This window comes from Lactuca saligna, chromosome 8 (genome assembly GCF_052625555.1).
Source record: "Lactuca saligna cultivar CGN05327 chromosome 8, ASM5262555v1, whole genome shotgun sequence".
NCBI classification, from domain to species: Eukaryota; Viridiplantae; Streptophyta; class Magnoliopsida; order Asterales; family Asteraceae; genus Lactuca; species Lactuca saligna.
Window position 1 is genome coordinate 52,861,802 of NC_136424.1, and position 7,892 is coordinate 52,869,693.

Below are 7,892 nucleotides of genomic sequence, written 5' to 3' on the forward strand. Positions count from 1 at the left end.
ACAAGCTTAGTTTTATATATTATATCTATTATGTTAAAATATAAAATGTATTTAGACTTAAATAATCATATTGTAAAATGCACACCATAACATAAATATTTTGAAAGAATTATTGATAAACTAAGAACTATTGTAAAGTAGGTTTTACTTTTACGTATATATCATTACTTTTTTTTCAGTAAATTGTCGATCGAAAAAAATCAGATTAATCCCATGAAAAACTTTTTACTATTTAGCCAAAATTGTAATGTCCAAAATTTCAAGGAAAACTCTTGAATTTGAATTTAAATAAAAGAAACCATTTACCTAAGGTGACATCATAAAATCGTTTTTTCCAAAATTTTACATCTAAAAAATAAGAGTATGAACATAAATACAGAATCACAAATACAAAAGTCATTGATGTGTGTACAATCACACCTTTAGCGATCATTTGAAGTGTTTGGAACATTAATCCACCACTGTAAGTCAAAACTTAGTGAGTTCTCTAGAATACCATACACCACACGATACATACAAACATACATACATTGATCGTTGGTGCATGACTTGTTCATCCCACTCGCTGCAACATAAAGTTGGTTTGCACTTGGCCTTCATCGTAACATTGGTCCACCCATGTATCTTGGCCTACCGTACAAAGCAGGACCTCCCTCAAACCACCATAAGATATGTCAACATATATAAAAAATACAAAAACAAAGAATATAACAACATGTGCAACTATCTAAACTAGTCTACCTGTCAAACAACTTATTACAACATTTTCACATAATAGAAGGGGCTCATACCACACTTTACACTACAATTAGCAGATCACCAAGTGAATATATACTTGTACAAAATTAGAGAAAAGATAGACAATCGAACATATGATCCTACTCTAAAGAAAAAAACCAAACAAGGAACAAGAAAGAAATTCTAAATCGAAAGTTCTTAGACTATCGTATGTGAATACATACAATCCCTACAACATTTAGTACAATGATCACCAATCCAAAAGAGACTCAAACCAACATATCACAAACTCTCTATATCCTACCATGAAAGGATGTACATTATAACACATAGTATAGTGAGGAAACTCACCAAGCTAAACACCAGAAGCTCAAAAACGACCTCAACAACATAATGACTAGTGCAAGCTACCTAATTCCAAACCGAGAACATTCCATAGTCAAATACCAACTTCTACTTGAATTTGAACAAATGTCAAATTGTTCAAAACGTCAAAGTCAAAATCCAACCATTACAAGTCACTATGTTATGGCCAAAACACTTGACCACACCGTGGTCACAAAAAGGAAAAATAATCGGGCAGCTTGGCTAAAATTAGACGAGGACTAAACTTCAGCAACCACCGCGACGTGGTCTAGGAGGCGTTTCGCGCCGTGCACAAACTCAACTTGTTAAAACAAATTAATCCATTAAGTCCATGCCTGTAAGTCTTAGATTTGGATGCCACAAGTGTCTTAATGGAGAAAATTTTCCAACTTTATCCATTCTAAGGCTCCAAACAACCAGGATCTAAAACCCTAGATTCAAGAATGCACATTTCTTCAAGTTTGGAGTAAAGAGTGCTCATGCATGTACTCTAAACTCCGCTACAAATCAAATCTGAAGTCCAATATGACTCTAAGCTCTTGGACCTGTCCAAACTCCCAAGATCAAACCATGCATGCGGGGCAAAACATCACATAATGGACCGGGACACTAAATACTCCTAGATCTTAAATGAAATCCAATAAAGCAATGAAATTAGGACCTATAAAGGTCTAGAAGTGTAAGGATGGCTGAATCTTTACTTGAAACAAAACCGATGATCAAACGTTCTTGTCTTCTTCACTCTAGATCACAAGCATCACTTAAATAGCGCTATAAACTGGATTTACGAGAAAGGTTAAGCTCGCAGCACCCAAAAGGCTAGGGTTTCTCTCAAGGGAGGTTATGGAGACTGTGGAGGCTGCAAATAACGAATTCTATTATTTAGAGCTCCTTACATAGGCCCATTTACCATGAAAAGGCCATTAGCCGAAGGGCCGTCAACCACTCCACTGCGCCTCATCATTGCGAGAACCACTAAAATCACGGATTTCAACAAATGCGATAAATTCTAGGTAATTTTGAAGCATTGGATATCTTATGAAGTATATGAAAAATGATACAACTTTTAAGTTTCATAAATTTCTCTTAGGAAATCTATTTAAGCTAATTACTATTCTTTGTAATCTTGGTAAAAAGGGTTATATGTAACAACCTAACTTTTCTCATCTATATTCTAGGGATATATCAGTGTTTCCAAAAAATGAGGAGTTTTATTAAGTCAAAATAATTTACATCTCCATTTAATATCAGGCTTACAACAAATCATAATGTAAAGCAACAAGGGTTTACTAAAAATAAGACTACTTCTAGTATAAATCCTTCTACTCATATACAACGGCTTCAACCTAAACCTACAAAACATGAAAAATATCTAAAATATTAGACCACAATTTTGGTGAGTTATCTTCTATCTACTTTCATCTTATCATATTCTCATTCTTATCTTTCTTTCTTTACATATTCTAACATTATTTTCTGATCTTTCTCACACATTGTAAATCTAATATCTTCTTTCTCTTAACTTAATCAATTGTTCTTTCGCTCCACATACTCTGTATTTTATCTTTCATTCTCATCTCATACTCTTTCTTAGAATCTTCTTATGCTTATCTTATACTCTGCTCATAGTCGACCCTCACCTCTTATTATCTCTCCTCACATCCTTTTCATACTTTATTCTTCCCCATATTTACCTCTATCATACTCTTCTCATTCGATCTATTTACTTATCGCTTACTCTTATCTCATTTTATATGTTTACTTTTTTTACGCTCTTTTCATGCTGTTGAGTCAAGGAGTTGCGACATTGGGCAAGTTTTCTAGATCCATTAGTGTCACGGTATGGGCCTGTCCAGCTGTGTTTTTGTAATTAGGATTTAGTATATATGGTGCATGCATGCATCATTATTGATGCGCTTCTTAATAATTATCTCTTTGATTGTACTGTAACCCTAGCACACCTCTATAGTAGAAGTTCTTTATCGAGCTCTTCTGATGTGTTGCAGTTTTAATCATTCAGCACTTGTTTGATTCATTGTGTGTTTTTGCTATAGTTTACTTTCTAATTTACTTATTAAGAATCTATACGATCTTAAAAGAGTTTTCAACCCATCAATATTGTGTAATCCATAAGCATCTCTTCTGTTAAAGAAGGTTTTAGGGGTTCCTCTATCATCGTATTTGTTAGATTTGTCATCTTGCTATTGACGCTGCTCTTAGATCACAATTTTACCCTAACTCAGTTTACTAGTCTGATTCTTGGCAGGTTATCCAACCAACTCATCATGTCAAACGAAGACTCTCATTCAAACACTATCAACATATCTAATAGTATCAAATCTACCATGAGAATCTCGATTTTATACACTCTTGATTATGAATTCTAGACGCATCACTTTAAGGAATATGTTCTTTGTTCAGAGGAAAATGGGTATCTAATCTGGGAGGCGATCATTGTGGGTTCTTTTGCTCATTCTGGAATGAGTAACATCATCAAGACGCAAAAGGAATACAATCAGCTTATGATTGACGTAGAGAAAGTTCCTCAAGTCAAAAAGGAAAAACTGATGAGCAACATCAAAGCTATGAGGATGATCAGATTTGCCTTACAATCTCATACCTTTCATCTAGTTAGCTCATACACAACAGCAAAAAAAAATTAGGATAGGCTAAAGGGGCTTTATTCTACAGATAAGGATCTAGAGCATTCAATACAAACTATTTTACTCTATGAGTTCGGTGACTTCAAGAAAAATCCAGAAGAAAAACTCGTTCAGGCGTTTGATCATTTCAATCATCTTCTCAGCAAGATGATCAAACATTGAATTAGCAGAGAGGTTATAGAGCAGAAGGTCACTTTTATGAATGGCCTGAGAAATGAATGGATGGTGGTGATTTCGACTGTGAAAGCTCATTAACAGTTCAAGACCTATTCGTTGGCGAAGTTTATGGGAATACTCAAGTCACATGAAAGCATTGTGACTAAGGAAACGAATGTGGTGTCTGGTATAAGATCTTTGGCCCTTCTCTCAAAGGGCAAGAGTGTGGCTGAAGAAGAAGAAGAGTTGGATCTTTCTGAATGTGATCTAACAAACGAAGAATATGCATTGATGGTCTCTAATCCCAAGAAGTTTGCTCGCAAAATGTTCCCTACCTCCAAGAACTAAAATTGGAAAGGGTGCTATAGTTCTAAAAAGGAGAAAGAGGAGATTAAAAATTCTACTCAACAAGAAGAAGCGAAGAAGGAGAGCAAGCTTATATGTGCCTCTGGGTATGACTGCAATTTATGTCATGGAAAAAATCACTTTGCCAAAGATTGTATGTGGAGAAAGCTGTCCGAGAAGAAGGATGGAGAAGATGATGAAACGTATTACCAGTGCAAACTGGAAGAAATAAAGAAGAATAAAACCACTAACAATTCTATGAATGCTTTAATTGTGTAGGAAAACATTGTTGATGATGAGTTCGGAGGCGTAGAAGTCCGGTCTACAGACTTCGAAGATGAAGAAGTTTGCAAGCCCACACATGGCATGGCTTTTGTGGCGAAGGAATATAACTCTGAGTTTGTTGGAAGGTGTTTAATGGTGACTGCTGGAGTGTCACAAATGAGAAGCTACACAACTGATGGTGGAGGTGAGGAGGCGAAGGAAAGAGAAGACAAGTGCTTCGCAGCCAAATCGATGGGTGAGCAGATCAACGAATGCAATCAGTTGATCAAGAAGGTACAATCTATTCTTGAATCACTAAAAATACCAGTCACAAACTATGAAAAGGAGTTAAACGAATTAAAATTCAAGTTTTCTAGTTTAAGTGGTAGTCTAAAACAAAATCGCCTAGCAAATTCTAACCTAACTGATCAACTCAGCAGGGTGTCTTCCAAGAGTGAGGAGAGAAGGATGTGGATAGAGAAGAAGGAAGTGGAGTTAGTTAGGACAAAAGATGAAGTAATTTATTTGCAACGTGATAATTTGAAGCTTTTGGTACAAAGAAACATTTTTTGCTTGATTGCTAAACGTTTATATACTAATATCACTTAATTGCACTTAGATTGTGAGACCGGTAAAAAGATTCACAAAATGATTTTGCCCTTCCTAGAATTTAATGAGGATGAGGTCGATGTTGATGGTTATAACTGTGAATCTATTGTTTCTTCAGATGAAATTTCTGATGGCTATAGTATCGGTTTGGACAAAATCAAGTCCTTTATTAAGTTCAAAGACCATAAGTACATGCTTAAAAACCTATTTGAAGAAAATGATAAATTAAAAATCAAGACCGAAACCATGTAGAAATTTGACTCATTGAGTACCAAGTTGAGTTCAGAAAACAAGATAAATGTGGAAAACACTTCTGAATTTGACGAGGATAGTGATATGAGTGAAATATCTGTAGAGGATGAAGTTGACTGTTCAAAATTTGTCAAAAGCAAAACCAAACCTACCAAAGGTCTTATATCTGTAAATTCAGAAGAGTTTACTCGAATATCCCAAGGTAAATCCAAAGTTCTAAAAGCGAAGGCAGTGGTATATCAAAAGATACAAACAGTACGAAATCAGGTACACACCACAACAGGGGTCACTCAGAAACAAACAGTCGAACTTAAAACCATAGTGAACGAAGACAACGCAGGCGGCTGTGATAATTATTTTTGGTCTACTCCAATTGATAATGCAGATGAGATTGTCGGTTTATCAGAGAGAACCTCATGGAGAGTTAAAGGCAGATATGTGGCAGAACCACTCAACAAGCCTACAAGCTTTGATGTACCAAGTGTAAGTGGTACCAAAGAGATTCCAAGCAAACCGACGAAGGTGGCGAGCGAAACCTTATCATTAAAGAGTAAAACTCATACTGAGAGATCAAAGCCGAAAATAAACATTCACAAGTATCAAAAGCAACCTGCTGAATAAAAAAAGCCAGCGGAACAGGAGATATCAAAACAATCTCAATGAAAGGAAACAGTTTTGGCAATCCCAAAACTGTAATTATGTTAGCACAGAAAAGGCGTCCAATCTCAAGACGAAAGAAAGATCAAAGGGTAACTCTGATCCATGCACTGACTGCCAATCTTGCAGTCAGACGAACTGAAGAAGCAATTTTGGTCCCAAATCCTACAGTGACAAGAATTGAAAGACAAGTTTTGGTCCCAGATTCCATCATCCTCATTCTCAACCAAAGAAAAATCCTCACAAGGATGTCAAGGGAAAAGAAAAGCTCATCTCAAAATACGAAATGCAAACGAAGAAGACGACAACTAACTCTAGGAAACAAGAAAACAAGTTTGTTAAGAATCAAAATAAAATTCCACAATCTAATTCAAACAAATCGAAAGCCAATAAAATTAAATTTTCACCATCAAAAGGAAAGACAAAACCACTTTAAAAAAACGAACACACTTGGGTGATCTTTCTATTGTTATTTCCTATTCTGTAAAAAGCTCACGTGGACCCAAACAACTTTAGGTTCCTAAATATACTTGATTTTTGCAGGTTATTCATGACGAGCAGTTTGACGACGAATGGTATATTAATAGTGGTTGCTCGCATCACATGATAGGGAGAAGGGAAGTGTTGAGAGAGTTTAGAGATCTAAAAGATGGTGGATGTGTCATGTATGGAAACAACTCTTTTGGCACAATAAAAGGCTATGGAATGATCACAAATGGAGATTTTTCGATTCGAAAGGTGGCCTACATGGAAGGATTGCAACACAATCTCATAAGTGTCTCACAATTGGTTGTAGGAACTGGCCTAAAGGTCTCATTTCATGATGAAGGATCCGAGATCATTGAAAAGAAAACACAGACAGTTCTGTTGAAGTCCCAACGCAAAGGTGAAATGTATCCATTAAATCTGAACCAGATACGAGGGAATCCTGATGTATGTGTTTTAACAAAAGCTCCTTCTGATGAAAACTAGCTATGGCATCGACGACTCTCGCACCTTAACTTCAAAGACATCAACAAGCTAGTTCTTGGTGATCATGTGTGAGGTCTACCACTTCTAAAGTTTGACAAGGAATATTTGTTCACTGCATGCAAAATGGGAAAGCAAAGTCGGAAGAGTCATCCCACTCGTGTCAACACAAAAATCATCGAACTTGTTGAACTTCTACACATTGATCTATGTGGTCCATCGACCTTAGAACGTATCGGTGGTAGTAAGTACATTCTTGTAATTGTTGATGATTTTTCATGTTTCACCTAGGTTTTCTTTCTTAAACAGAAATCGGAGGCATCTCCAAAGCTCAAAATCTTTATAACGCAAGTGGAGCATCAACTGCGAAAGATGATTAGAAATGTCCGAAGTGACAACAGGTTGGAATTTAAAAACCAAGACTTTGAAGAATTTCTTACTATAAAGGGAGTGTCTCACAACTTCTCTGCTCCCTATACTCCACAACAAAATGGTGTGGTGGAAAGGTGAAACCGTTCATTGTGTGAAGCATCCCAAACCATGCTCAGCTTCGCTTCTTTACCTATGTACTTCTGGGATGATGCGATTGCAGTTTCATGCTAGACCCAAAACCGATCCTTCCTCAATAAGCGATTTTCGATCACTTCGTATGAAATTTTGAATAATCTCAAGCTAAATGTCAAGTTTTTCCACGTTTCGATTCCAAGTGCTTCATTTTTAACTCTAAAGAGAATCAAAACAAGTTTGATGTAAAAGCAGACGAAGGAATTTTTCTGTGTTACTCACTTACTTTAAAGGCATATTGGGTTCTAATAAAAGTTCCAAGAAAATCGAGGAAACCTATTGTAACGCCCGTGTTTCTAGGCTTTCCAT